We start from the raw sequence: 23,330 nt of genomic DNA on the forward strand, positions 1-23,330 counted from the left end.
ATGAGACGGCGAATATCAACACGTGTTCATGTTTACTGATGGTAATTTGGTAAACGAATGAACTTTAGTATCTATGCATAAATTTACCCTTTTACTTAGAGAACGCCAAGTTATTTCCAAATTTGTTTCAAGCATCTTGTATACTTATCTAGAGTTGTGCACGATTTTGTATCGGAATGGAAAAAAAAGAATGCTTTATTTATCCGAAAACACAATAATCGCAAGGAATAAAATCTGGCAACCTTGCTGGCCAAGCAACTGGACCGCCCCTTCCAATCCAGTGGTCTTCGTAGTTATTATCAAGAAAGTCTCGTACATTCCTGAACTGGGCCAGACAACCGTCATGTAAAAACCATAAATTATGCTGAATATTCAGGCACGTCATCTGACGTATCAGACAAAACATTTTGCAGGAAATGTAAGTAATCAGCACCATTTAAATGAGCAGGCAATTCCACAGGCCCAAGTAGATAATCGTTAACTACTCCTATCCAGACGTTTATGCTAAACCTATGCTGATGCTTCCATTCTTGAACGACGTGGGGATTGTCACCAACTTACTAATAATATTGTGCATTATGCACATTAAAAATTCCATTTTTTGTGAATGTAGCTTTGTCACAAAACAAAATGTATCTGAAAAAATCTTCATTTTGATTATTCTGATTTTGTAACCATATAGCGACTTCTTCATCAGCAGGAAAATCTACATGTAGCAGTGCTTGTACATTTGTAAAATTAAGAGGATATTAATTTTTGTTATGTAAGATATTTCCTGCGGAAGATTTTGAAATTGTGGGATGCATGGCAGGTAGTCTTCGAACACCAATTTCTATATTTTTCTTAACTTCCAATAAAATCTTTTCAACATCTTCATGTGCTGCTGTTACATCATGACGTCCCCTCTTTCATTATTTTTTGAGACCCCTAAACCTTTTCTCTTAATAGTTGATGAAGAACGTCAATGTTGAGTAAGTGGGATCTCGATTGGAAAATTTTTCATTGGGAAATCGGGAAAATTGAATAATCTAGTATCACGAATTCTTAAGAGGTAAAGACAAAAAATTTATGCGTTAAAATAACCGTTGACCTACCCAAAACGGACGCCAATGATCGGTACTAGAAATTCACAATTAATGAAGTCGATTCAAGTCTAGAGGATAAATAATGGTACCAGTTTTCATTTATTTAAACAGAAGCGTTCTGAAAAAAAAAAAAATTCAAGGGATACAATTGGGTTAAATCGTCTTAAAATTATCTGAGGAATCTCTGATTTTCGTTTGTCAGGAGAGTTTATGGACACCCTGTATATACGGCGCTGTTATGAGTTAAGTTTAGTTGATAAGATATTATTTACTGTAAACTTATAAATATTTACATAAATTGGAACCGCTCGTTTTATCGATAAAACGCTACAATACTTTTATTGTCACTTCGTCTTCTCCGCTTGAATGCTTATACCTTAAAGCGTAGGATTGTTTATTTTAATATTTCTTGCTGATACAGGTGCTTCTGTTGTTTTGTTTCGTGTTTTTGCTGTAATATTCATGCTTCAAATATATAACAGTTTGGACAACTATTGTATTATTAACTATAAATTTAACTCTAGTATTTATTTTTCTTTCCGAATATTATTTTACTTGTACTACTAAAACACTGTGCCAGTATGCATTAGAATTAAAATTCAAATTCAAGTTCAAAATTTTTTACAAACAAACGAAATTAACATATCGTTAATTTCTGAGACCTATTGTGTCTATTTCACAAATCACCCAGATGGCACCGGCCACGGTGGTACGGCCATTGCTATAAAAAAATATCAAGCACTACCTAGTAAATTACTACAGACAATAACACAAACTATCACAATAGCACTTGAAGATGTACCAATTACAAATATACTGTCCACCACTGGCGGCTACTCCCATTGGGCCGTGGCACTGGCTCTGAAAAATATATTTATCGGAAAATATATTATTCACTAAAAGTACTTTTGTTTTTACTAGGTTTTTATAATATCAATACATTATCTACATACATTATTTATCATTACGTAATTTAATCTCCACGTAAAAACCAATAATTTAAACGAGTTTACTACCCGAACCCATTTTGATATGGCTCTAGATTTGACTTCACTTCACAGGCATTGAAAAAGTTTAGACGCGGACAGCTGACGGACGATGTATCGATATGAAAAATATAATGTTTTGGAGCCAGACAAACTTCGGCCCAAGTGTGTTGTATAATGTGACTGCTAGTGAAATAGAATGGTTTTCGCTTGTCTATAACGTTTTAGTTACGTTGAGGTGTTCGATTACGAAATCGAAGTATTTGCGCTATTAGTGTAGTGTTGTTAGTGAAAACTCACTCGCTTGAGGAGAAAATTCAAATCAAGGAACTTGGTAGACCACTTCAAGATCTAGCTCTTCAAATATTAAAGGCCGTATAAGGATGTTTAATAGACATATGTATTCGTGTGTGTTTTGTTTAAAGGCAATTCTACATGTATCATGATGTATTACATATTTACGAGAAAATAAAAGCTCATGAAAATAGTAAGCAACATATAAATAGTATTTTTAGTTTATCTGTGCTCGGAAAATCAAATATAATGACTCAGTAAGTTCGGCTTATAGACAAAATGTTATTATGCAGAACAAATAAGTTGATAAAAACAGGTATATTATAAACTATGTAAGATTCTGTGGTGCATTGGAATTAGGCGAGGTCACGATGGAACAAGACACGAACAATCAGCAAATAAAGGAGTTTTTCAGAAATTAATAGGTTTTTGTTCTCAATTGAATTCAGATTTAAAGGATCATTTTAATAAAGCAACCATATTTAAAGGGACTCTGAGAGTATACAAAATGAACTATTGGACTGTATGCGTGGCGTTACCATAATAAGTTGACTAAAGAAATTAACAAATTATGTAGCTTTAATTGCCGATGAAAGTACAAATGTCACTACCGAAGTTCAGTTAGTCATTATATTACGGTATATTGCCTCCAATATGCTAGTAAAAAGATATATTTGCATAAATATTTATTTGCAGACTATGTAAATTGCTATACACATCAGATGAATCTTACAATGAGCTGCGGATTCAATAAATGAATCTGTTCGGATTTTTTTAAACCATTTAACTGGGATTTGTTATTATTTTACTATCTACATGACCTTAAAGAACATAGGTGTTGGATAAGATAGCTCATAAACGATTACCACGATGATCACAACTAGATGGAATTTTTAATCACGTTTGAGGAAATACAGTTTATGAATACCGAAATGAGCTGATACAAGTTATGAATATTTTAGAGAATGATAAAAGTATTAAAAAAGTTGTATACTGTCTCCAATGTTGTATACCATTGTTTTATACCTTGCTTTACTCCATTAAAAAAGGAGTAAGGCAAAGTTGTATACTGTCTCCAATGCTGTTCAATTTGTACGTAGAAAAAGCCTTCGCAGAAGCAGTGGCATACTCTAATAAGGGTATTAAAGTTAACGGCATATTTATTAATAACATCAAGTATGCCGATGATACAGCCATAGTGGATCTAACTCTTGCAAGTGAAGCTCGAGGTTTGAACATAAATATCAAGAAGATAAAAACAATGATTATAAGTATAAATGATTACCCCAACGCAAAGATATATGTCTCTGGAGAAGAAATCGAACAGGTCAGGCAATTTAAATACTTGGGTTGTTTGCTGAACGAGGGACTTCAACCTCCGATACAAGATGCTTAAGTGTTACGTGTGGCCTGTTCTCTTATACGGAATGGAAGCATGGACGTTTAAGGCCAGTTCCATTAACAAACTTGAAGTGTTTGAAATGTGGTGCCTGCGTCGAATGCTTAGAATATCATGGACGGACAGGGTCAGAAATGAGGAAGTACTCAGAAGAGCGGGCTTACAGGATATGGAACTTTATAGTTATGTAAAAAGTAAGAAGACTGCATACTTGGGACACATGTTACGAGGAGAAAGATATACTTTTCAGCAACTGATACTCGAAGGGAAGATAGAGGGTAGGAGAGGTCTGGGACGTAAAAAAATGTCATGGCTGCTCAATATTCGACAATGGACAGGAATCCACAGCTATGAAATGATTCGCAATGCTGCTAAAAACAGAATTATTTAATCCTGACTATTCAACATCTCACCTGACAAGATGATATACGGTGGACGCCTACGCAGAAATGCACGGCACCTTAAGAAGAAGAGCAGAAAAGTATTAAATTGAATTCAACGATTGAGCAAACCGGTGCATATAAACTTGGATTACAGAATAAAGTTTTCATATTTCGTTAACAGTTTGACATAAAATCATGGCACATGTAGAAATAATTTTTAAGCAACTGCAGATGATTTATACTGACTCCATTAAGGCTAAACAAAATCTGCAAACATTAGAGAAGAGAATGCAAAAAATTCGTTATAAAATGCATACAGTTATTGACCAACTCGATTCGGAGCTACTAGAAAGCGATGAACGTATTCCTCAGAAAAGGCAACGTTGTTGTTATTCCGATATATCTATTTCAATCAACTGAGTCTCTGTAACTGCTATCAGCAAGTCCTTACATACACTTTGTCTACGGACTAACAATCCTAGTGGAGTCCTACGTCCATGTGATCAATTCCTTTTATAACTTAAACATAATTATTTTTTACATAAACAAAGTTAATCTAATTACATTTAAAGAGTTTTTACCCACATATCAAGTGGCTTCAAATATGTAAATCCAGATAGCATTGATGACGGAATAGTCATTCGGAAAACATCTTGTGATGTAGACCGATAGGTTTTTTTTATTAATATACCTTTTATATAGAAAATTTTTTAGTTTTTACTTTTATTAGTATTCTATTGTACAGCTAGGAATTAAAAAAAATACACATTTCAAAAATACTTTTGCATTCTTTCATTTGTCATAAGTATGTTCAAAAATATATTTAGTCTTCTAAGTTATACGTTCGTTATACCCCGAAAAATGAAAAATTAGAATTTTCGCAGCGGGCTATAGCCAAAAAACAACGGACAAAACTAATCTACCTAACCTTATGCAGGTCATTCCACAGGGAAATATGAAAGACGGACAGGAAGTTAATCGTAAACATGTGACCTGGTTACGTGAAATTCAGGTAAAAATACAAAATGTCGTTGGGGAGTTTCAAAAAAGGATAACAATATTAGAAATATTGTTGCCATAATTTGTTCTGGAAAGGGTAGTGGAATAAAATCGTCAACTAGGAAATCTGTAAATACTTTTAATTGTTTTTTAGGTTATTAATATTGTGCCCCCAGCTTGGTTCAAAATTGTGTTAAAGAAAATAACGCCAATGTCCAAGAAAAACATGCTCGCCAAAGCAGCAAATAGAAGCAAGTAGAACCAATATTTATTTAATCAAACACGTATAGAGTCAAACACGTGGGAGAAATACCTCCATATCAGTTCAAGATGGGCCAGAATAAAAGCCGTGCATCACTTATAATTTTCAATTGAAAAATACAGTCAGGGACATTGGAAGCGTTACATCCAGTAGGAATAATTTCTTGAACTTAATTTTTTGAAAATGGCGGTTATGCGTGTGTGTCATGTGTGGACAAACGAAGGTAGAGGAACACGAAGAGGATCAAATAGTCAACTGATACGTACCACCTCAGAGTGTCAAAATAGGCTAAATAGACTATTTGGCTCTGCGAGACGGTTTTGCTACTACGCGTCAAACGGCTGACCAATGATTTGGAGTAGAAGGTAGACCTATTACTTTGCATACACTATACTGTCGCATTCGAGCATTTGGACACGTTTCATTTCACCTTCGATTAGTGCCTCCTTTGACTGCAGACCACTGTCATCAACGTTTGAATTGGCAGATAGAATGGCAGCGTTGGGAGGCAGAATGGCATACTGTTTTGTTTATGAATGCATCATGGTTGGAGGATTGTAAGACGCCGCCGTGGAGAACGACGAGATATGAGGTTTGCTGTTGAGAGGTATGTACACAGAATAGGTGGAGTAATGGTTTGGGGGGCTATTTCCTATTGTAGCCGATTACCACTTGTCGAGGCAGTATAATAGGTGTTTATATATCCATTGGTAGATAAATTTGAACTATTTCTTGTGTAGCTCATGAGTCTTGAGCTTGAGCATTTTTATATATTCAGAGAAGTTTTAGCACTTAATTAGAACAAAAATATTCAGAAAAAAATAAACAGTTATTTAAGCCATTTATTTTGAATGATATGTGTGATATGTATGATATTAAAGAAGTAAGCTAATCGCTGACGGTTGTCAGTATCAATTAATTTTAAAAATTCTGTGGGGAATTCGTTGCGTCCTACGGGTTTCTGAGCTATTAAAGTTTTAAGAACATATTCTATTTCTTTCATTGTCTTAATCTCGAAAAAAATTTTTATAAAAAACGAACTTAAAATAGCGAAAATAAAACTAAAATGACTTGGCAATTGATAAAAGAGGTTAAAGGTAATTTTAAAAATCAAAAGGTACTTTCTGTTTAGAAAGTGACTCTCAGGTTCTTTCTAACGAATAATTAATTTATGGCAAATGTAGCGCCAGAAGCTGTAAAGAAAATAAAGAAAAAATTTTCTAATTAATATTAATATAATATTAATAACAAAATAATCATTGTCACAGATTTCTCTTCCTCTGTTTTTTATAGTTAACGCTTCTTTTGGGCAAAGATCACTTGAGACAGCTACCTATGATTCTGTGTCAAAAATTTTAGAAAAACTAGACGTAAAGATAAAAAGTGCTTTTTTGGACCTATCTAAGGCTTTTGATAGCCTAGATCATGCTCTCTTATTACAAAAATTATATCTTTATGGAATACAGGGACCGGCATTCAAATAGATAAAATCATTTCTCACAGATAGGTTACAAAAAGTATTTTCTCTTTTTGGTCTACATAAACCACCTTCCAAATGCAGTGGTTTGGTAGTTCCTCAAACCTTGTAAATTTCACTGATGACTCAAATGTGCTTTTCTGTGCAAAAACGTTAGAAACACTCCTCACAGTAGCCGAGCAAACTCCAATCAAGGCTGAACAGTGGTTCAGTGGAAATCGATTGTTGCTTACTTTAGAACCAGCCAGTCACGAGAACAGTTCCCAGATACAATCAATTTTTTATCACAAAACACGGAACCTACTAGATCAAATAAATTTCTTGGTCTTCATATTAACCAGAACTTAAATTGGGGGAAAAATACAAAATACAACAAAAAAACTGAAAAGAGCCTGCTACTCATTAAGAGTGTTAAAGAGCTATCTAGACCAGGGGATTTTACTATCAGTATATTATGCAAACTTTTATTCTGTTATGCGATATGGAGTAATCTTCTGGGATGCAGCAGTAGATAGCTTAACTGTCATTATAGTTCAAAAAAAGGCAGTCAGGGTGATCTTAGGACTAAAGGCGGGAGAATCCTGTAGAGGCCGATTCAAATCACTCAATATACTCACTTTCTCAGCCACTTATATATTTGAATGTATTATTTTCTTCTTTAAAAATTTTACTTTGTTTTATCACCTGCCTTAATTTGAAATTGCCACTTCTCAGATTGTCTATAACAGAGAGAAGTCCTTTGTATACGTGTGTTAAATTTGACAATAGTCTACCATATGAAATTCAACAGATAGGCCAGTGGCGAAGTGCCTGGCCACCCGTAAAATACAAACATTAATAATGTTTGTATTTTGAGAACGATTTCCAAAGTGAAAATTGAAACGTCAATAAACTTATCTTAACCTTTAATTGTGCCTTATTCCCATTTAAATAGTAATTACTTTAAAATGTCACAAGAAAACATGTTTAGAACAATATTTTCCTACGTTGTTTCGTGAATTGTAAATGTTTTCACAAATACGCCCTAGTCTATTAGTTTATTTTAAAATAACAATTTAAAAGGCCGCAGAACAACGGATATCTAAGATCCATTGAGTACAAAAAGCAAAACAGAACCACTTTCGATTCCAGATATTGCAATCCTGGAATATTTACGAGAATGCAGAAATTAGACAGTACATTAAACAGTCTTAAAGCAAAAGCCGAGGCACCAGACTACTAAAGAGATAACAATACAATTCTTATCGATCGTAGTCGGTATGTGATCGTGACCCCTGTTCTATTTTCATCAGGGTCAGTTGCTTTAAAGACCCGCGGCTAAATTACATGTTTAAGCAGCAAAGGGTTAGATGTTTCGAGTTCGCTGTGGTATTTTAAAGTTTAAGAGATTAACAACTAGAGCAATAATTTTAAAAAAATTTAACGGTACTGTAATAACTTGTTTAGGTCGAACAGATATTTTACGAAAAACGAAAAAATTTTCTAAAACTATGGATGTTTGTTTTGCTCTGGTATTAATTTGCTGATTTCATTTATTTCGTTTTTTATTCTTTAGATGTAGTGCGTAAAATTGTAGATATAGTGATTAATCTTCCAAATACCGGGTGAATTCTAAAACGTCTAGCACATAGTAAAGTGTGGCCTAACCCCAGCTGCTTGTTATTGCAAATACTATTTTTTATTTGTATAAGTTTGTCTTCTTCTTCTTCATGTGCCTAGCTCGATTATCGAGCGTTGGCTATCAAATTGGCTATAGTAATTTTGTTGCAGCGGCTCGGAAAAGAGATGCAGAGGATCTGTTAAACCAATCTCTCAGGTTTCTAAGCCATGACGTTCTTCTACGACCTGGCCCTCTTCTTTCGTCTACCTTGCCTTGTATTATTAAATGGAGTATATTATATCTCTCTGGGTGGCGCATAACATGGCCAAAATATTTAAGTTTGCGATTTTTAACTGTTTTGACGACTTCCGTAACTTTTCCCATCCGATGCAAAACAGCTTTGTTACGAACTCTATCCACCTAACTTATTCGTAGGATTCTCCGATACGTTTGTCACTGATGTTAAATTGTGCTATAGTAACCCTTTAATCATTTTACTTTGATTTTTGTAGTAACAAAATATAAAAAAATTATTAAAAAAAAAACGTTATTACTTTTTAGAATCCTTACACACTAAAGCAGTTCTGCTGTGTAGTGGACATACGTTTCTCTTGCAGTGGGCCCATATTCTTTTCACTTTATTGACTTTGCTCCTTAGACACCACGACCTTTCCGTTTTTGACTGTTCTTCGTTTAGGTGAATATGGTCCTCTGCAATTTCGTCTTCATTGGTCCCAATGGTATCTAATACTCTTTATATTATCCTTTGTTTTTTTAGTTAGCTTGGAGCATATAGTAGGTTCTCTAATTATGTTCCTTATATGGGGTTCTACTAACTCCTTTGCCAATTCTAAAATAAACAGCCGCCTCTTATATAAATTTTCTAAATTAAATTCCAATCTGAATCAAGATTTTTTCATAAAAAGAAGCATTTGAGAAAAACATTTACGAGTGCGGACGTGAAAGCGGCAGTTAAATATAAAGTGCGATATATTATGTGGGAAGAAAAGTGGAAAGTGTCATCGGCCAAGCTACGCGATGTTAAAAAATCGATAAAACCCTGGCCCACATTACCAACAAGTCGGAGAGACCAGGAAATATTAACGCGACTCCGACTGGGTCATACGCAATTAACTAATAGCTACATGTTCTCCAACAAACAAGAACCAAGATGTGACAACTGTGATGAAAAATTAAGAACCAAACATATATTAGAGAAATGTCCAGCACTAACGCCAAAGCGCATGTTGTACAATATACAAACTTAGTGATATTTTAGGTCTACAGTACAATATTTCAAGCATAAAGAGTTTCTTAACCTCAATTAACGTTTTAAATGATATCTAAACTAACATTATAAATGTAATACAAATTATTGTTCGCTATAATTGTTTCGCAAATAGCCAATTTGGCTAATGCGATTTTGTTAAAAAAAAAATCTGGTTTTAAACTCATTGGAGTAAAATGTATATCGTCTTGTATCAACCATTTAATTCGACCGTTTGTTTTGTTTTTGTTTGTTTTTCTTCATCTAAATTGCATTTTTTAAGGACTCTTCTTAATGAAGTTTTTGACATATGGATATCTCTATCTAAGATAATGCCCTTACCAACATTATGGCTATACAGCGTTAATGTTGAAATACATAAAACGCTGATACTTTAATTAAACACTGTCTTACATAACTATAGCACAAGAGGTGCAAATAACATCAGAACAGTTAAGTATCGTTTGAGTAAATCACAAAAAAACTCAATTGACTATAATATATACAATGTCCTACCTAAGGATTTAAAACAACTTTCGATGAATAAATTTAAAGTAAGTCTGAAAAGATACCTTTTGAGATTTGCTTTTTACTCTGTTAGTGAATACTTTGATCACTTTAAGGTAGTAACATGAACATGGATATACTCACTATGTTGGTATATGTCTTATTTTGTATAATTTATGTTTTATTTTATGTTATGCGCATTAATGTATTTTCATCTCCTATTGTATTTTGTGTATGTTATATATTATATTTTTTACTTAGGTATACATATAATTGACTTGCTACAAACAAATTAGCTACATTTGTAAATGTAGTTAAATAAATCTTGAATCTTGAAAAAATCTTGAATCTAACTCTTCCATAATTTTTATATTTAACCGTTTAACAGTAACACGACACTTTTCTGTTTTATGCAAATCATATATTATTCGGCGAATGTTCCTAATTTGAAATTCAGGCAATTGATCTCCTTAATAATTCTTTTAACGGTATTATAAGAAATACCTGTAAATAAATACAAAACAACTTTATACGAAATTATCTTGATATTTCATGAGTTTGATTATCATGGTAAAGTTCAGTAGATTTATTGTAACGAAAGATACTAAGAATTTCTTATTCTTATTTCATAAGATTGTTATTAGTTCAGTCGTCAGAGAGTTGACCCCTAAAAATCATACGAACAAGCTGAATGTTGCAGAGAATATTAATTTTGGGACCCCAAAAAAGATGCAAAAAAGTTTACCACTTTTACCCCCGGGCTTTCCCCTAAAAACCCCCTCATTCGGGGTTAAAAATGTAAAAAATCGATTTACTAAGAATCGGTATACCGCACAAAAAATGTTTCCAATACAAAATATAGCTGGGATAATTCTAAACAAAAATGTTTATAATCATTTTTTATGTAGAATTAACCGTTCTCTTAGAAACTACGCTTGAAGCGACCGTCGATTTTCCATTGATTTCGGGCGCGTAATTGACATGCAAAACCGACGGTCGCTTCAATCGTAGTTTCTAAGAGAACGGTTAATTCTACATAAAAAATGATTATAAACATTTTTGTTTAAAATTATCTCGGCTACATTTTTTATTTAAAACATTTTTTTCTACGGTGTAGAGATGCTTGATAAATCGATTTTTTTGCTTTTTTACAAAAATTAATATTCTTCGCAAAATTCAGCCTCTTCGTATAATTTTTAGCGGTTCAGTGGCATTTTCGACTCTGACGACTGGATCTTTTTGTACATTTTTTAGTAAGCTGGTTTTTATATACATGGAAAATTTAAAAAAAAACTTAATGTAAACATATTCAATATATAAGAATACTAAAAACTACGTTTCATTATAAATAAACTACTTAATATTTAAAAGTAACACCTCCTTTTTTGGTTTATTAAAATATTTAAATACATTAAATATTATTTCACGACTTTGTCCTGATATCACGAATCTACACTTTTTATTTTCCACGATGGCAGACATTATCCAAATCACCAGTCACTTTGCAAATATAGACACAAGAAACAAACAATGCCATCTGTACATGTACAATTATTACTGACAAGTAGTTACGCTACAGACAGTAAGCCAGAATAAGGTTTAAAGTGTAAGTGAGCGTGTCGACTTTTAAGTAAACGAAATCCACTTTGTGCGCTGGTTTCTCAGATTTGGCGTCCAGTGCAACATCTTGTCTACGGTATCTACCACACCCTAAGTAGCTTATAATTTAATATCATTTCTGGCTTTCTTTGTTCTTCATTAGAAATATCTATATCACGGTGTTCGGACGATAGACTCATCGTCCATATTTTTTTAATATAACTCGAATAGAGACGCCCAAAAAACGCATTATCAAATTCTAAAGATGCTTTAGTTTTTTGTTATAAATGAATTAATTTATTTACATTCCAGTCGCCAGAGACAAAACTGCCACTGAACTTCTAAAAATCATACGAACAAGCTACATTTTCCTGAGAATGTTAATTTTAAGACCTCAAAAAATATGCAAAAATAGTTACTATTCCTACTTCGCGGCTTTCCCCCAAAACCAACCCTTCCCGTAGGGAGAAAATAAAAAAAAATCGATTTATCAAGAATCTGTATATTGTAGAAAAAATATTTTAAATAATAAATGTAGCTCAGAGAATTTTGCAGAAAAATGTTTCTTAGTCCGTTTTCGGTATTATGAACCGTTCTCTTAAAAACAGTGCATGAAGCGACCAGCAGTTTTGAAGGTGAGCTACGCGCGCGAAATAAATTTTAAATTAAATTTGTATTAATTCGATGGTAAAAATTCTATGTCTTTTGATCAGAGTATCCTATCGGCAAAAATCAAAAATCACTTTAAAGGTGAAGAGTGCAGCTGTCTTATGCAGTTATTGCATGTTGCCGCAATTAAAGTTAGTTTCTATAAAAGTGTTAAATAAATAAACGTTGTTTAATTCTTGTCATTTTTTACGATTTCCACGATGAAACATGGATATCAAGAAACAGCCTTAGTACATCTATTACACTCCAGCAGTATGTGAGTAACAATGTCGGAATATTAGCAGTAAAGGCATTTATCTGTATTTGTCCTTCTGAACCTATGAAGATACGCCCTAAAACAGACAATCTACCCAGTCCCTTAGGCTCGGGATCAGTCCTTGTTGTTCTACTCTTCTTGCCATCTTTCCATTGATCTTTGCCTTTCTTCTTTTTTTTATAGCTGTTGTCAAATGCTCTCTTCTCTTATAGAGATATCTCCTTTCTACTGCTAACACATGCAGAGGAACACAACCCGTGATAGTCCACAAGGCCGCCGCAGATACAGTCCTGTAGGCGCATGCTACTCGCAACAAACTCGTTCTGTCTACTTTTGTCATAAGCCTCTATATCTAAATATAATGAAAAATATTATTAATTATTGTGTATTAATTATTGTGTCTTTATATATACAATAAAATTTGTGTTCTACATATTTAAAGTGGTAATTTAATTATTCAATTAGCGTTTTGGATTTTTTGTATTGTGTGTGAAAGACAAGTTACATTTTGCTACTACTCTTTATGTATTTTTAACTTCATATGTCCTGGGGGAGGGGGGGCTAACCCCCGCCGCCCCCGAGTGCGCCACAGTCATGAACTCAAGTTTATTACAACTGGTAGGTTGTTATCCGCATAGCATTGTTGTTATTTTTACTTGGGGATCATCCAATTCGGTATATCAGTATGTTTTTGGATAATTTAAAACAGTGGTCCTTAACCGTTTCATTGACACGCCCCTGACGTTAAAGTTTTATCGTTATCAGATCAGACTATCAGAGCGGGTGCGGTTTACATCATATCTACATCACTCTAAACTATCACCGATAATTGGAAGTATTTGCAGTTAATTATGATTTCCTATAACGAACTTTCTGTTTTGTGTGATGTATGAAGCAGTTGCTAGGGTAGCAGACAAAACTATTAAATCTACCAATATCTTTATATTTTTTAGATCCGTCCGAAATTAAATAAAAAGACGATAAAAAATGTGATTTTCCATATGCGTCTGATTTAGTCAAATTTATACGAGAACTTCACGGAATTTTTTTTTGCGTCGGAGTAGCCGGTTGTCCCGAAAAACACCCACAATGTGAAAATATTGAGAAAGACCTCCAATACTTAAAGTTTAAGGTAACAACACAAAAATACGAATACCAATTTCAGAAGAAACAATATAATTTATTTTTAATCGGTAAGATAGTTTTTTTCATTTTTTCATTTCAATTTATTTTTACTTTTTGCCTTCTATTAACCAAATAGTCTGTTTAGCGCATTACGAACAATACCATCTCCTATTAATTTGGTCAAAAGAATATTTTTGTTTATTTTTTCGACTGCTTACTTTAAAAACAACTATTCTTCTAAAAAAATGACTTACTTCTGCCACGTATTGTTTTTTATTAACGACTTTTCTTTATTTTGTTTGGTAGTGACTATTATTCTCCGCTATCAGTTAGTTAATAAATCCATCTTAAAAATAATCAATAACCTAAACACCAACCTAATATCTTATAGGAATCTAGAAACTCCTTGTACATATACATATATAAGCCAGTCATCCTGTTCACATTTTGTTACATAAATATCTTACTATGTGCCTTCAGTCACTCGTTCCAATTTCGTCTTATTTTAAAAATGCGCGTTCGTGAACTATAAAATTACATAAAATACATTCCCGCAAAAAGCCTCCAATAAAAAACGTTTCCATGATATTTCAACCAAATGGCGCCAAATACCAGACCACCATATCGTCACGACAAAACAAATTCTGACATAACTCAAGAGAACTTGGAAGGTTTTGCCTTTGAGTATATTTTGCGGTTTCTTGCAAAACAAATGTTCTGGGTCCGTAAGATGTAAGACGTAAGACGAAACAGACGCAAGTAATGGAACAAGTTTAATTGTTTATTTCAATTTAGAGTGCGTCTCTTAATAGTTGTGTGGAGGGAAGCTGTTTGTTGTATTTTCATTTAATACTTAGGCCAGTCTTTGACAGTTTTTTACTAGCTACATTTGATTCGGCTTTAATATAATTCTAAGTTATCTGAACAAAATAAATTTGTGTTCAAACGCTTCCTTATCAATTAGCCAAAACGGTTAAAAATATTGTGGTGTTGTCAAGCTTATAAATAAAAAACTTAAATGGACATGGAGCAATTATCAAGAGGGATATGGTTCCATTCGAATTCGGGGTCCATAATTTTTTGTAGTTCGTCAACTTATTTAATATACAATTAAACTTTTTTTGATTAAAAAAATAATAAAAAAGGAATTAAATAAAAAATTTCAAATTTGTGTAAAGTGTGTTCTCCACGATGATGGTTTAATACGTATCGACATATAAATATATATATATATATATATATATATATATATATATATATATATATATATATATATTTATATATATATATATATATATATTATATTTATATATATATTGTGACAATTGGGGTTTATAGAAAATAATAAAGTTATATACTACATAATATTAGATATTTGGTTGTTTTAAATAAGTTATATACTAGAGAATTTTATAAAAATTATTTATGTGAGGGCATTTTAAGAAATTAGCATATAATAATTGTAAAAAGTTGTATTTTAGTAGTTATGATTTTGTAGATATTTTTAAGTGAGCCATGTGACTAGGCAACACACTATACCCTCCATTCCTAAGTGTCATTTTAAGAATTTTACGAATATAAGTGGGGTTATATTGTTTGAAATGTGTATTTTATTAAATTAGAGTGTTAGTTACTAATTTGAATGTTTATTCTGATCTGAAAAGCCTAAATGTCAACAAAATTATTAATAGAAAAGAATGGAATTCTCTGGATCTCCAGAGATGGCCATGTTTGCGAAATGGTTTGTTCCACAAAATTCAGACAAGTATTTAATAGAACTAAATAATACATGATTTCTTACCAGATGGTTCTGGAATATCCAAAAGGATATAAATACCCGTGATTTGGATTCAAGATGGAAGTTTTTAGTCTGAAGTCAAGCAGTCAGGCAGTTTTTAGTCAGAAGTCAAGCAGTTTATTATGAAAGTTAGTTAGTGAAGTCAATTGTTCACAGTTTTAGTAAGTCAGTCAAGCAGTTTAATAAGAAATATGAAAGTTAGTTGGAGATAGTCCAATTGTTTAATATAGTGAGTTAAATGAAGATTAAAAATTATGCATATATTTAATGCACATTTATAATTATACACAAATAATTATTGAAGATTATAAAAGTATATTAGAAGAATATTGGATGGACATTGGAAGGAATTAAATTATATTATGATTGGAGATTAGTATAAATCAACTTATAATAATTGGATATTGGTATATTGAAAAGAAGAATAAATATAAATGGTGTTTGCTGGTTTGGTTGGTGGTGTATAAATGCTGGTGAAGAAAACTATATCTTAAATTGGTAGAAGCTGATAATTGGAAAAAGTAATTTCACAAAAAACAAGGATAACTGAAGTACGAAGACATTCAGTGGTGATTAGAATCTATATAGTAGAAAACAGTTCATTTAGGCATTCGGTGAAAGAAAGGTACAAAATTTTGTTAATATAATTTAGTTAGTGTCATAACAATTTCAATTTTGAAGATAGTTTTGTTTAAATTGTCTATAGAATTTATTTAGTTTTATAAGAATATCAATTTAAAGATAGTTTATTTTAAATTTACATTGGCTAGGTTAGATATATATGTGTGTTTCATAATAGTTATAATAAAGATAATTTAAAAAGTACTTACAAGCTAATTCTTTGAGAACCGCGATAAAAACCCTATATATATTATATTATTAAAAATACTCATTGCTCATCATTCAAACAAAAAACACATCATAACAATTTGGCACCCAACGCGGTGGCTCTCTATTTAAAAGAATTAGTTTGGGAAGATAAGTGCTCTCATATAATTAAATTAATTTTCATTAGAAAGCAAAAATTATAGAATTTATTTTTAATTATATTTGAACAAGTAAAGTCTTAAAATGTCTCAAGGAAAGAAAGGTACAAGAAGCAAAAAGAATGAAGAAGATGTGGAAGTAGAAACACAACCTATACAAGAGGAGAGTTTAGTTCAAGTTCCACAAGATACTGCAGAAATGAATCCAGAAAGAGAGGAAAATGTCAATATGGCAGCTTTGATGTCATTAATGATGCAGATGAACAAAAAAATGGAAGAGAATACAAAAAAAATGGAAGAGAATTCAAAAGAAATCAAAGAAGACATAAAAAAATTGGAAGAGAATTCAAAAGAAGTCAAAGAAGACATGAAAAAAATGGAACAGAAATTAGAAGAGAATTATAGAAAATTAGAAAAGAAAATAGAAGATAATAATAATAAAATTGTAAAACAAATAGAAAAACAAATGGATAAAAAACTTGAAGCTGCAGAGAAAAAAGTAGCAAATGAAATAAAAATTATACGGAATGACTACAAGAAAAGGATAGACAATGAGAGGACAGAAGTAAAGAGGATTATTCAAGATAATAAGATAGATATAGAACAGAAAATAGAGTTACAGAAATGTAACTTAGAAGTAAAAATTAACGAAGACAGGAGAAACACAGAAGAAAAATTAGACGATATACAACAAAATATCCAAATAAATTGTAATCAAATAAGAAATGTGGAACAGAGAATAGATGATATTTCACAAATGAGAGACATAGGGAGACCTTACTTAAATTTAACAAATGAGACTGGGATTAAATTCTCTGGTAATATAAAAAATTTGCATCCTAGAGTATACATAAATAGTTTAAAACATAAATTAAGATTTGTGAATAATATTAATGATATTAAAGATTATATTAGAATGACATTAAATGACAATGCAGCAACTTGGTTTGCTAGTATTGAGAATGATTTAGATAATTTTCAAACATTTGAAAATAAATTTTTAAATTATTATTGGGGTGAATTAGAGCAAGCAAAGTTTAGAGAAATTCTATATTTTGGAAAGTATAATCAAAATTTAAAATCAAATATGGTAGATTATGCATTGAAATTGATAACAGTTGCAAAATATTTAGAACCACCACTTAGAGAGGAAGAAACAGTCTTAAATGTATCTAGACATTTTGATGCTGATGTTGTGCAAACCGTAACTGTACAAAATATTCAAACAATAGATAGTTTTATTAATTTTATTCAAAGAATACAAAGAGGCAATATGACAAGTAATACTAACAACAGAAAAAACAACAATAACTTTCAATATAATAAAAATGATAATCAACAATATAGACAATCATATAACAATAACACTAGGTATGGTGATAATTTACAAAATGTTAATAATAATAACAGTAATCCAAATAGACAGAACTTTAATAATAATACTAGTTATAATAGACAAAATTTTAATAATAATACTAATTATAATAGACAACATTTTAATAACAGTACTAATAATAATAGACAAGATTTTAATAATAGAAGAAATACAGAGCGACCTAACTATAACAGACAGGTAAATTGTGTTCGAAGGAATAGAAGCTGCGAGGACAGGGAACGAAGTAGTACAAGTCAGGAAAATGTGAGTAGAAGTCATAGTAGGGAAAGACATAGGACATCAGATCCAAGTGATCAGATACAATCTGACAATTCTAATAATCAAAATTTTGTGCAGTAAACTTTCTGAATTACAAGTTAGGCCATTGCTATTATGAAAAACCTTCTGAATTTATTTCTTTAGATGAGGATAAAATTATTGACTCTATTAATTTAATTTATATAAATGCTTTGGCCAAAAATAAAATGATTAAAATTATGATAGATACTGGTTCAGAAAGTACTTTAGTCTCGGAGAATTTTATTTTTAATACATTAAAACTATCAGATATAATAAAGATTCCAAAAATTAAAATTATTGGTGCAAATAATAAGAAGTTGGGTGAAATTGATAAACTAGCCAATTTTAAAATTAATATTCTTAATAAAGAAATTAATATGCAAGGATTTATTGTCAAGGATTTATGTGTTGATATATTAATGGGAAATGATGAATTGGAAAAGAAGAAAGTAAAGATAGATTTTGAAGAAAAAATGGTAACTTTGGAAGGGCAAATAATTAAATTTATGCAGAAAGATGAGGTGGAAGAAGGAATAAGAGTTGATAGGATATTATTAAAAGAAAATAATGATGTTTATGAAGAAGAAATGTATTTTGATGATAGGGCTATGTCCCAAAAGAATGTAAAGAATAATTATTGTAGTGAATATTTAAGGAATGGAAAATTTAAGCAGATGGATGCCTACGAGGCGGAGGGCGTAAAATTGGAAGCAAGGAATAATGAGTACATAATGAAGAATAATTTTATTTGTAAAGAAGAAGATATAATGAAAGTTTTAAATTGCCCTGAAGAATATAAATCAATAGTCATTTCCATATTGCAGCAACACAAGGGACTTGTCAATAAAGAAAATAGAATTGCACAAAATTATATCCATAGTATAAAAGTTAAAGAAGAAAAAGATTTTAAAACAAAATCATACCCAATACCATATAAATACAGAGAAGAAGTAAACAAAACAATTAATAATATGTTAGAAGATGGGATCATGGAGAAGGCAGACACACGTTTTATTAACCCCATAGTAGTAGTACGAAAAAGATCAGGTGAAATCAGGTTATGTTTGGATGCAAGGAATATTAACAAGATTACTGAAAAGCAATTTGAAGCACCAATGAGTATAGATGGAATACTAGGAAGAATTACAGGAATGTCATTTTTCACTAAAATCGATTTACAACATAGTTTCTGGTTAATACCTCTAGAAAGAAAAAGTAGACAGTATACAGGATTTCAGATAGATGGAGTAGTATATCAATTCAAACTAGTACCATTTGGACTTCAATCATCTTGCAGTGTTCTATGTAGATGTCTTCATGATATTTTGGATCAATATGAACATTTTGTAATTCACTACATTGGTGATATATTAATTGTTTCTAAAACGGCTGAAGATCATGAGAAACACCTAAAAATTATAATAAACAGATTAGACAAAGTTGGACTAAAAATAAATCAAGAAAAATGTACAAATTTTCGAAAAGTAATGATATATCTAGGTTATAAACTTAACACTAACAGCTTACTGATATATCCATTTTATTCAATAGACTTGATTTGTTAAATGGTAGATGGTAGATTTCATTATTTTGAATCAATTTGACATCATACTTGTTGAATTTTGTATATATGGAAATTAATTTGTACCCTAAAAATCATAATTTGGGGTTAGATACAGAATTGATTGTGTAAATGTCTTTATAAAAAGTGTAAAACTTACCAATTTATATTGATGAAAGTTATTTTGAATGGAAATAATTCCTAGATTTTGTCTATAAATAAATATAACACAATATAGATTATATTTTTAATTAAGGTTATATTTTAGTCTCTGATATATACATAGCATTCATTGCTCCATTTGACATGACAGTTTGACCATAGAATAGCCGAACTGTGCAGCGTTGTTCTCTGCTTTAACATAGACAGCGAACAGGGATGTATTTAACACATTTTAAATAAAAAAAAAAATTTTGATTTATTAAATTTAATAAGGTATGAGAAAATTAATATTTAAAAAAATAATAAGTAAATTATTTATTTTAAATATTATTTTTGGGGTATTGTGACAATTGGGGTTTATAGAAAATAATTTATAAGTTATATACTACATAATATTAGATATTTGGTTGTTTTAAATAAGTTATATACTAGAGAATTTTATAAAAATTATTTATGTGAGGGCATTTTAAGAAATTAGCATATAATAATTGTAAAAAGTTGTATTTTAGTAGTTATGATTTTGTAGATATTTTTAAGTGAGCCATGTGACTAGGCAACACACTATACCCTCCATTCCTAAGTGTCATTTTAAGAATTTTACGAATATAAGTGGGGTTATATTGTTTGAAATGTGTATTTTATTAAATTAGAGTGTTAGTTACTAATTTGAATGTTTATTCTGATCTGAAAAGCCTAAATGTCAACAAAATTATTAATAGAAAAGAATGGAATTCTCTGGATCTCCAGAGATGGCCATGTTTGCGAAATGGTTTGTTCCAGAAAATTCAGACAAGTATTTAATAGAACTAAATAATACATGATTTCTTACCAGATGGTTCTGGAATATCCAATAGGATATAAATACCCGTGATTTGGATTCAAGATGGAAGTTTTTAGTCTGAAGTCAAGCAGTCAGGCAGTTTTTAGTCAGAAGTCAAGCAGTTTATTATGAAAGTTAGTTAGTGAAGTCAATTGTTCACAGTTTTAGTAAGTCAGTCAAGCAGTTTAATAAGGAATATGAAAGTTAGTTGGAGATAGTCCAATTGTTTAATATAGTGAGTTAAATGAAGATTAAAAATTATGCATATATTTAATGCACATTTATAATTATACACAAATAATTATTGAAGATTATAAAAGTATATTAGAAGAATATTGGATGGACATTGGAAGGAATTAAATTATATTATGATTGGAGATTAGTATAAATCAACTTATAATAATTGGATATTGGTATATTGAAAAGAAGAATAAATATAAATGGTGTTTGCTGGTTTGGTTGGTGGTGTATAAATGCTAGTGAAGAAAACTATATCTTAAATTGGTAGAAGCTGATAATTGGAAAAAGTAATTTCACAAAAAACAAGGATAACTGAAGTACGAAGACATTCAGTGGTGATTAGAATCTATATAGTAGAAAACAGTTCATTTAGGCATTCAGTGAAAGAAAGGTACAAAATTTTGTTAATATAATTTAGTTAGTGTCATAACAATTTCAATTTTGAAGATAGTTTTGTTTAAATTGTCTATAGAATTTAATTAGTTTTATAAGAATATCAATTTAAAGATAGTTTATTTTAAATTTACATTGGCTAGGTTAGATATATATGTGTGTTTCATAATAGTTATAATAAAGATAATTTAAAAAGTACTTACAAGCTAATTCTTTGAGAACCGCGATAAAAACCCTATATATATTATATTATTAAAAATACTCATTGCTCATCATTCAAACAAAAAACACATCATAAAAATATATATATATATATATATATATATATATATATATATATATATATATATATATATATATATATTATATTTATATATATATATATATTATATTTATATATATATATATATATATATTATATTTATATGTCGATACGTATTGACGTGGTTTAATACGTATCGACATAAAAAATGTATTATTTTTCGTGAAATGAAAAAGACAGTCAAGATTTGATTTCACGTACAAAGCGTCTATGTATCTGTTTATACGTATTTCGCTTTAATAAAGCTCATCAGAACAGCTATTCATAGGCGTTCTCAACGTGAAAAATAAATCTTTTCTGACTTTAAGAAGCAACAATAAAATGGCTTCGAAACGGACGCAATAGCGACATCTGATATTAAATCCGTAAAATAGTTTCGAAACACAATTCAGATTTCTGCCTTAATCTGAGCCTTCTAAAAATTGCAAGGCATAGCAGACGTTGATAAAGATGTTAATAGAGACATGCGACATTTAAAATAAGATAAGCAACTTTATGTCTTTGGTAATGTCTATAAGGTAATGAATCATAAAAATACCAACAGTCACGTGGAAGACATTTTTTTATCCCCTGAAGTTGGTCAAATTTAGTTTTTGTTATTGGATTTCTGGAATTGTATAGACGAAGAAATATCACAGATCTAAACTCAACTTTATCAGGCCGAATTGGTATTTCCTGAAACTCTTCACAAAAGTCCACGTTATATGAAATTTAACCATATTTGTACTGAATCGCACGAATGTCCGTAACTAGGTTATTTGAATTACTTGTTCTTGAAGGTATTATATGCTTCCTTAAACTCTTCTCTCCAAAATTTCGGAAAAAGTCAAAGTTTTTATTTCTTGCTTCAGATGGCTAAATTCGCCAAGTTTCTTGTATGATTTTTGGGTAATCACTGTAATAGACGTTTCTACGTTTTGCTAAATGGACAGAAGGGCAGATGGAGAACCCAAAAAAAATGGCCTAGCTCAAGAAAGTGTTCCGGCGTCGTCCTTATTTAACATATACACCAACGACCAACCAACGCACCCTCAGACTGAGAGTTTTGTCTACGCTGATGACCTTGGTATAGCCGTAAAGGGGAAACGCTCACACAAGTAGAGTCGACAATGGAAGAGGCTTTAAACATGATGTCAACTTACTACAAACAAAACTCATTAAAGCCAAACCCTACTAAAACCCAAGTATGTGCATTCCATCTCAACAACCAACTGGCGCATGTAAAGCTGAATGTTTCTTGGGAGGGACAACGCTTGAAACATACTGATAGGCCCAAATATCTTGGAGTAGCACTAGACCGGTCAATAATGTATAAATTCCACTGTCAGAGCACAAGATAAAAGGTTTCTACGTAGGGAAACTTGTAGGGAGCAAGTGGGGTGCAAACCCCCAGGTCTTAAAGACAACAGCTGAGGCCTTATGTTTCTCAACAGGGGAATATGCTTGTCCCGTCTGGGGTAGATCT

The 23,330-nt window shown here is 31.2% G+C and overlaps 1 protein-coding gene across 4 annotated transcripts in view; it reads left to right on the forward strand.

The window, feature by feature from the left end:
- Camta (Calmodulin-binding transcription activator) overlaps positions 1-23,330 on the forward strand; it is a 1,863,487-nt gene that overhangs the window by 1,360,343 nt on the left and 479,814 nt on the right. The gene's annotated exons all lie outside the window — the stretch shown is intronic.

This window comes from Diabrotica undecimpunctata, chromosome 5 (genome assembly GCF_040954645.1).
Source record: "Diabrotica undecimpunctata isolate CICGRU chromosome 5, icDiaUnde3, whole genome shotgun sequence".
In the NCBI taxonomy this organism is placed as follows: domain Eukaryota; kingdom Metazoa; phylum Arthropoda; class Insecta; order Coleoptera; family Chrysomelidae; genus Diabrotica; species Diabrotica undecimpunctata.